Below are 9,803 nucleotides of genomic sequence, written 5' to 3'. Positions count from 1 at the left end.
TGCTCTAGTGACATTGTCACAAATGTCTGCTCACTCATTTTAGCAAATGTTCACCAAATTGCAAATGAGACTCATGTTTCCTCATCTCATTCATGGTGGGGCCCATTTTCTTGGCTTTCCTTAACCTTTTCCTGGCTGTCAGATACTGGAATTATGTTTACCATTTTCAAATGGGCATTCATTGTTTTAGCCATTTTTATCCTTGGTCCAATGTTACTTGAATTTTGGTTTGGTTGTTGTTCTAGAATATATTCAATACTATGTGTCTCTCTCCTTACCTTTATTCCCAAGAAACTTGCCAAGTCAAAACATACTTCATCAGTCCCTTTCATGATGATTTACAAATCTGTAGACAATGAATATGATGACCACACATTCCAGGAATATAAATATCCATATAATTAATAACCTTTTTGAATTAGACCTAGGTGATGACCCAAATCTTGACTATCCTCCTACCTGTCAAGGATTTTCAAGCTATTGTTACTAGGCTACTCCTATTTTAAGCCTTTTTGTTTTTCTGGTGGTTGATGACAGTGACAGATTGAGAGCACCCAGAGCTGCCTTCATCTCCAGATGATGACTTCATTGATCTTACATGGGAGTTTCCTTTCCTAACTTCCTGTGGTCCTGACCAATATCCTTCAACAACAACTGGAGCTCCAGAAGAAGACCCAGGCAAACAGCCATCAACTTAAGCTTCACTTTTGTCCTTGGACACCCCTGCTCTGGGTGTTATCATCTATATATTTTTGTGTACGTGGACACATGGCAATGTTTTTTTTTCTTTAAACCCTTAACTTCTGTGCATTGACTTATAGGTGGAAGAGTGGTAAGGGTAGGCAATGGGGGACAAGTGACTTGCCCAGGGTCACGCAGCTGGGAAGTGTCTGAGGCCAGATTTGAACCTAGAACCTCCCATCTCTAGGCCTGGCTCTCAATCCACTGAGCTACCCAGCTGCCCCCATGGCAATGTTTTTGACATTCTTGAGCTTCCATATTTATCACAGCATAAAGTTTGTAGGACTATTGTAAGTGGTTACCATGAGAGAGTACTAAGTTATGATCCTTGCTGTGAATTTTTAAAGAAAAATTGGTATAAAAATAGGCATTTATTTGTTTAGCAGTTAGATGTTGTGCTATTATGATTACTACAGGAAAGAATTGCTGTGTTTGTCACCTTCAGACCTGTCTTGCTATGGGGATGACTGTAACACCAAGTCCCTAAAATCAACTAGGGTCTAACTTAAGAAATCTGAAATAAATGTGTACCTCCATGAAAATGTTTAGACATTTAAAGAAAAGGCTAGCTTATATTTCTCAGGATCTTAGCAGATAATCTAAGCACATTAGTCCTTTGGCCAGAAAATCGATTCCTTTGCTTGATGACACTGTAATGGTTAAAAAATATGTTGTCTGTACCCTTGAATAGCTAAATGTTTTATTAATATTACTATGTTGCTTTGATTTGGATATCATTTGTGAACTGTTCCGTGATTTCACTTATCATTTTTGCATCTCAGTTGAGGAGTGGCTCCTCTGGAATTGCTCCTCATAAAGGACCACTGGGTATGCATTTAAATTGTATGGATTCATTCTTTGTGCTGGGTCCAAAGGAGGGAATTATAAAAGATAATTTAGTTAAGCAGCTTTAATTAATTATATTCATTGTTTTATTAACTTTTAGATCCTCTGCATGTAATCCAATATTATAATAATAAATTGTAATCATAATAGAAATTAATAGTAAAGAACAACCCTAAATATTAATCTACTTTGTATGGCATATATTATAATCTTAAAAAATAACAAGGAAAATCCCTTGAAGTGACTTGCAAAAGCATCCTTGCCAAAAGGGAGTTTTGCATATGTTTCCAATGTCTTAGAATGTGTCCAGACATGATATCTCAGTTGACTTTGAAGCCATTTTTTTTCACCATATATGGATTGGATGATGATGTCGTAGAATAGAGATAACAAAAAGACCCAACCTTCTTGAGGGAGATCTTCCAAAAGATAAAAACTGGTTACCCTCTCTGAGAAGAAATATTCAGAAGATCACCACCTCCTTTTAAAACTCTAGCTGACAAATGGGCTCTGAGTCTTACACTGCACTGGGTATACCTTAGATCCTGACACTCTAAATTATTAATAAGCATCAGTTTGGCTCAGAAGATTGTTTTCCTAAAAGTATTTTTTTTAGATGAAGAATAGCTATCTTTCACAATTATGCGTTGTACAAAATTGCTGCTACTGCATACAATGTTTTCTTGTTCTGCTCACTTCACTCCACCTCAGTTCATATGGGTCTTTCTAGGTTTTTTCTGAAATCATCCTGCTCATCATTTCATATGTGCAATAGTATTCCATCACAACCATATATTGCAATTTGTTCAGCCATTCCCCAATTGATAGATGTCTCCTCAATTTCTAATTCTGTAGCTTTCAAGGCAAATAGCAGTTTAGGTGGAGGAAAGTCTAGATTGATGCTAAAAATACTCAAACATGTTTCCTTTCTATTCTTTTGTGGCCAGTTTGAAAGAAAAATGTTTTCTCCCCATAGGTGGACCTGAAGGAGTTTCTGGAGAGAAAAACCACACACCTCAAGGGAGAGGCTTAGAAGGAGTGCCATCTAGAGGGTGGAGCACATAGGTAGAAATCACTAGCATAATGACCTCTATGCCACTGATAGATTTACTTATTTTTTACACGTCATATATTCCTTCTCCAGTTCCCATAGAATGTCCCTTTGAGGACAGAATTCCTTCTTTTTTTTTTTTATATCCCCACTGCTAAACTCAGCACCTTGAAGATTAAATTAATGACTCCTTTTAAATTGAATTGAAAGCACTTAAGACATTGAATAGTAGAACTATTAGTCTATCAACAAACTTTATTGATCTTTATTAGATTAAAGCAGGTCCAATAAGTGAGCTCTTCTTTTCATTAAGTGAAGGATATGCTTCCAGATTTACCAGTTACAGAAGAACCATTACACAATTGCAAATCTTTAGTGTCCATGGCTGAAAAACCTCAAAATAATCTCCTGGACACTCCTTTAGACAACCCAGCTCTAGTCTTATTCACTGATGCTTCTTCTTTCATGAGGGATGGCATATGTTACACTGGAGCTGCTGTAGTCACAGAAGCTGCCACTCTGTGGTCAGTTACACTGCCCTCAAATATAAGTGCTCAGTGTGCAGAAGTCATAGCTTTAAAACATGCCTGTATAATTGCAAAAGATAAAAAAGCAACAATTTACATAGATTCTAGATATGCATTTGGAATATGTCATGCAGTGGGTATGCTTTGGCTTCAAAGGGGATTTTTAACTTCAGCTGGGAAAAGTTTCACAAATTAAGAAATCATTAATGAAATTCTTTCTGCTCTCCAACTACCTGAAACCTTGGCTGTTGTAAATTGCTCTACCCATACAGGTGGAACTGACCCTGTCTCTAGAGGGAACCACCAGGCAGATACTGCTGCAAAACTTGCTGCCTTATGTAAGGATGGGATTTTTGCAAGGGGGATGGGACAAAAGGAGCCAGAGAAGAAGGTAGTTGGTGAAAGTTACTGACAGTTGAGAGAAGATGGAATTCTGGGAATTTTCTTGGAGGAAGAGGATAAAAAAGGAGAGGTCTTTGAGTGGAGGACTGAGAGAGGGAGGAGGTGGACATCCCAGCTCGGATCCAGTCCTGAGGGCTTCCTGAGGATCTTTCTTAGGAAACTGAAATCCTGATTCCCTGTTCAAAGCCATTCCATTGCATCTCATCCACAAAGACTTCAACAATCGAGTCCGCTAAGTCTGAACTCCATTTTGGGAGCTATCTCCTACTCTCCTTCTTCCATTACCCAACCTTGCTGAGAGACCCTCTTTCAGCCAAAACTTACAATTATAGAAAAGGATTAGAAACAGAGAAACAGAAACAGAAACAGAAATAGAAATAGAAATAGATGGAGAAGGGACAAGGGGGGAGAAGTTTAGGAGTGAGAACCGTTGGGTTTCCCACCTAAGTGACAGACCCCATAGGAATAGAGAAGAGGGCACCCCAAAATTCCTCTGCCCTTCACCCCTTTTCCCAGTCCCTGATTTGCAAATAATAAAAGCCATTCATCACTCAGATAGCATTTCAGAGTGCCTGAGAGACAATGAGGGAGAGGGGTACCACAGATTGGTCTGGCTGCCTCCATCTTGAAGCTAGACCTCCTGCTGTGAATTTAACTGGCTGGGGGGAGGTTTGTGTGAACCCCCTCCTTATTCTGAATTGGATTGAGGTACCATATACCTCCTCTTGTAGGGAAGCCTTGCCCTCAACTCCTGAGGGGCGGCAGGACCATCCAGGTCACCCAGTTTTGGGATGACACCCCCTTAAAGTCTTCCAGTGTACATTTGGTCCCAGGGAGAGCTGGAAGAGTGACTTGCCTCATAGACTCTCTCTCTCTCTCTCCCTTCTATCAAACATCGGTTACTGGCTCCTTTACTGTTACATTTACCAGGGCCTGAACTAATTCTAAGTTTGGCAACTAGGAATAAATCAGATTTATCCCTTTCTTATAATGAAATGGAAATGCAAAAATGGAATAAAAAATTCAAAGCAAAACAAATTAATGGAGTATGGGTGTCATTTGAAGGAAAACCCCTTACTCCCTAGAAGTTTTTATCACCAAATATGTCAATTTATTCATAAAAATGGCCATTTTGGAACCCAAGGCATTGTAGACTATGCTCAAAGAGTATGGATAGCCCCTGGTATCACTACCATAGCCTCTAAAGTGTGTGCAGCCTGCTTCACTTGTGAAGCATATAACCAATATGCCTTTTATGGAAAAGCTTTTGGTGGATATCCTCTGACTTATACACCTTTTGAGCATGCACAAATTGATTTTATTACAATGCCAAAGGCTAGATGTTATAAATTTTGTCTAGTCATAGTAGACTAGCTGACCAGATGGCTGGGAGTGTTTCCTATTGCTTGAGCCACAGCAACTTGTGTTGTCAAAGTGCTCTTAAAAGAAATTATACCTTGTTTTGGCCTGCCAGCACATGTTGATTCAAACAGGGGAACACATTTTATTGATTCAGTTTTATCTCAAATTTATGCCAGTTTGGGGATAACTCCTAAATTCCATGTACTGTATCATCCCCAGAGCTCAGGCCAAGTTGAAAGAATGGATAGAGAACTTAAGACCATGACTGGAAAACTGTGCACTGAGACTCATTTAAAATGACCTGAGGTTCTCCCTCTAGTCCTATTTTATCTTCAAAGCAGGGCCAGTAGAGATCTACACATCTCACCATTTGAGATGCTTTTTGGACATCCGCCTATCCAAGCTAAGCATTTTTCCCCTGCATATACATCATTGCTAGGGGGAAGAAATTTCTATTGCTTCCTATATATGGGATTTACAAATAAAATTAAGAGAACTTCAAGAATCTGAAGCTGTAGTACAAGCAGGACCTATAGACTTTTCCCTTCATGATATTAACCTAGGAGACAAGGTATATATAAGAACTTTCAGCACACAGGGCAACTCAGCCAGCCTGGGAAGGTCCATTTCAAGTATTATTAACCACTCCAATAGCTATAAAAATTGGAGAAAAGATCTTGTGGATACATTGCTCCTACGTAAAATGAGTACTCTCCATTGAAACTGACTGTATCTGGTCACATGCATTGAAGATAAAACTACACAATCAACTGGACACTATTTTCACTGACATTGAACTCTGGACTTTTAATAGGATATTTGATTTTTGCTTGTACTTGAAGCATATGATACTAGTATTAATAATTTTTTTGATTTTGCAATAGAATGAGATTACACATCCATTAGCCAATGGGTAAGTTGTATAATTTGTATTATGTTATAGAATTTGTATTTTGTTTTAAATATGTGTACTGGCAGGTATTCTGTTTAGAAATAGTTATTATTATTATTATACCTTATAGGAGTATAGAGAAAAGTTAAATAAGTATATAAGTATTACAAAGTGTTATAAGTATTGGTCAATATCCAACTCAGGGGGAATTGATTGTATTTTTTTAATGTATTATCTGTTAGATTGTATTCTTTTTATATAGTATCTGTTAGATTTAAATTGATATCTCCAGGTTCTTTTTTCCATAGAGTATATTTTTCATAAATTCTAAGATTTACCTATTCTTTTTTTTAAATATACTATAATTTCACCAGTTGATGGGTATGTCTATTTTGTTTTTAATTCTTTTAAAAAAATTTACTTTTATTGTCATGCAAAGCACACTTCCATATTGGTCATTGTTGTAAGGGCACACTGATACATAACCAAAACCCCAAAACAAAACCATAATTACACTGATATGAAAGACAACTCCAACAGTTCTTTCTCCGGAGGTGGATAGTATGTTCTGTCCTAAATCTTTTAGGATTGTTCCAGATCATCACATTGCTGAGAGTAGCCAAGTTTTCATAGATCTTACAACACTGGTATTACTGTTGTAAGAATAAAGGAACCAGTAAATGAATGTTTGATAGAAGGGAGATAGAGAGTCTATGTTGGGTCTCTCTTCCAGCTCTCCTCTGGGGCTGAATATACACTGGGAGACTTTAAGGGAGTGTCACCCCAAAACTGGGTGACCTGGATGATCCTGCCACCCTACAGGAGTCGGGACAAGAACGCTATCTGACTGATGAATGGCTTTTATTATTTACAAATCAGGGACTGGGGAAAGGGGTGAAGGGCAGAGGGATTTTGGGGTGCCCTCTTCTCTATTTCTATGGGGTCTGTCACTTCAGAGGGAACCTTTGGGGTTCCCACTCCTAGGCTTCTTCCCCTGCCCCTTCTCCTTCTGTTTCTATTTCTAATTTTCTGTTTCTATCCTTTTCTATAATTGTAAGTTTTGACTGAAAGGTTGGGTAATGGGAAAAGGAGACTAAGAGATTGCTCCAAAAATGGAGTCCAAAAACTTAGCTTACTTGGTGGTTGAAGTCTTTGTTTTTTTAAACCCTTACCTTCCGTCTTGGAGTCAATACTGTGTATTGGCTCCAAGGCAGAAGAGTGGTAAGGGCTAGGCAATGGGGATCAAGTGACTTACCAGGGTCACATAGCTAGGAAGTGTCTGAGGCCAGATTTGAACCTAGGACTTCCTGTCTCCAGGCCTGGCTTTCAATCCACTGAGCCACTCAGCTGCCCCCCTGATGGTTGAAGTCTTGATGAGTGAAATGCAATGGCTTTGATCAGGGAAACAGGGTTTCATTGTCCAAAGAAAGATCTTCAGGAAGCCCTCAGAACTGGACCCGAGCTGGGTTGTCCTCCTCCTCCTCCTCTTTCTTCCCAGTTCTCCACCTCTCCCTCTCCTTTCCGGAGAATCTCCCAGAATCATCCCAGACTCAACTGTCAGCAATTGTCAGCAACTACCTCCTCTGCCTCCTTTGGTCCCATCCCCCTTGCACAAATCACATCCTTACACTGTGTACAATGTTCTCCTGATTCTACTTATTTCACTCTGCATCAGTTCCTGAAGATCTCTCCAGCTCTTTCTGAAATCATCCTGTTCATCATTCCTTATAGCCCAATAGTATTCCATCACCAACATGTACCACAATTTGTTCAGCCATTCCCTAATTGATGGACATCCCCTCAATTTTCAATTCTTTGCCACTACAAAAATAGCAGCAGAAATATCTTTCTACAGGTAGGTCCTTTCTCTATCTTTCCTATTTCTAAAACTTATATCTCAATGAAAATTTAATCAAAGGATCAGGGGAAGTCCCAGTTAATCAGAAGACAAGCATCAGAATTGCAGTAATTACAAACATCAGTAAGAGTTGATTTGATTATGAAGCTTTGAATATTAACTTAATGTTTTTTAAAATCTAAAAGAATCTCTTGGACCAAAGATGTCAAGTTTCAGAAGTTAACCCTACCTGGACATTTTCACAAAGATGTAAAAACTGGGATTTAGAAGGACTGAGTTCTTTTAAAGGAAATTTTCTTCCGATTAAATAGGAGACAACTCAAAAGGGCATATCTAAAAGGAGCAGACTCCATAATGGGAGTAGATTTGACCAACAAGTATTTAGCTTCTGAAACTACAGACAATTACAACAACCAGAATTACCAAAATGAAATCAAAGTTACTAGAAACTTAAGAAGTCCATTAATAATCACTGGCTGCTCAAGGCAGAATTGAGATATCAAGTTCAAATCATAAGTGCAAGGAACTGTGCTGACAAGTTGAGATTTATATCAGACCAGATGAGCCTGGGACTACCCAGGAATTTAGACAGGGAGGGAAGCCAAGACAGTACAGTAATTACAAATGACAGATAAGTCTTGTTTGTCTGTGGGAAATAAGGTGAAGAAGCATAGGATTCAGATGACTCTTAGGTCAGGTATTTACAGGAGAGAAGACCCTCCTGATAAAGCACTATATTCTCAATTGAGCCCTTGCTTTTTAGTCCCAAATTACAATGCCATGTTCCTTAGGACATCATTGTGGCTGCCCCCCTGATCCTTCAGGGTTTATATATAATGGACAATAAAGACAAGTGCACAAAACACTGACCTGCCTGTGATTTTCTAGATGACACTACAATTTTGGCCAGTAAGTCTATTTTTCCTGCCCATAAATCTCCCTGGGGAAAATTTACCTTGTGACTGGAGGGTTAGTGGTCTAGAATACACAAACTTTATCCAACTTTGTCTAATTATGACAGAAATTATCTGAGGATCTTTGACTAGGGCACTGCTGCCAATGAAACATTCAATGATGAAGAAACAATGGGGGAAGTCTCCCTACAGTTTATTATATTCAGAGCATAGGTTTCACTGAACATAAAGTCAGTGAGCCCCTAGCATCAGTCATAAGCTATATGATATAGATTTCAGCTATATAAGCAGAATGGTTTATATAAAACAATGGCATTTCAAAGCAAATAACAAAATATAATGATCTTAGAGATCTAAGAACAGATGGCAAAAGGGGAAGATTGATATCAAATAAAATGGGAAATTAACCTGTTTACACTGGACTGATAATTGATGTCACCAGTTTGACTTTGTAGACTTTAGTTAACTATTTGACAGCCTTATCTTAATATTAGGTTAAGCCAGAAATTCTTTTATGACAGGGAAGAATGTTAAAAGTAAATTTTGTTATACATATAAAACCTCAACAATGTCTACCTCAATGCCCTGTCAATGGAAATGACTAAAACTAAAGATCTCGGAAGTATATAAAAGTCCAAGATTTTTAAATGTTCCTTGTTATGGTGGCTATTTAAGGCCAAAATGAACTGAGTAGACAAGCATGTGGAAGTCTTCATATTAATTATATATGAATGAAGACAATAACCAGCACTTGGCTACAAGACTTCTTCAAATCATTAACTTTATTAAAAGGATACTTTGAGAATTAAAATAGATTTTGCTTTTGCTCAGTAATACAATCATTCCAATAATCACAAATATTTTAAAATTCAATATTTGGTCAATGATTTGCTGAAAGTAAGGAACAATTACAGTTTATTTATTTCATAAAGTCTCCTCAGGAATTTGAGCACTCAAATAATATTAGGGCAAGCTACAAAACAAATTTATACAATATAATTTGAGTATTCAAAAAAATTAAATTGTGATACATAAGTTATATATCAAAATCCACAGTGGATAGAGGAAACCAAGTGGAAGAGGAGAGGAGAGGAGAGGAGAGGAGAGGAGAGGAGAGGAGAGAGAGACAGACAGACAGACAGACAATCAGAGAGACAGAGAGATAGACAGAGAGAGATTGAGAGAGAGAAGAGAAAGAGAGAGTAAGAGA

The sequence above is a fragment of the Gracilinanus agilis genome, chromosome 6, assembly GCF_016433145.1.
Source record: "Gracilinanus agilis isolate LMUSP501 chromosome 6, AgileGrace, whole genome shotgun sequence".
Classification (NCBI taxonomy): domain Eukaryota; kingdom Metazoa; phylum Chordata; class Mammalia; order Didelphimorphia; family Didelphidae; genus Gracilinanus; species Gracilinanus agilis.
The sequence above is the reverse complement of the archived record's forward strand: the minus strand, read 5'-3'. Positions refer to the sequence as shown.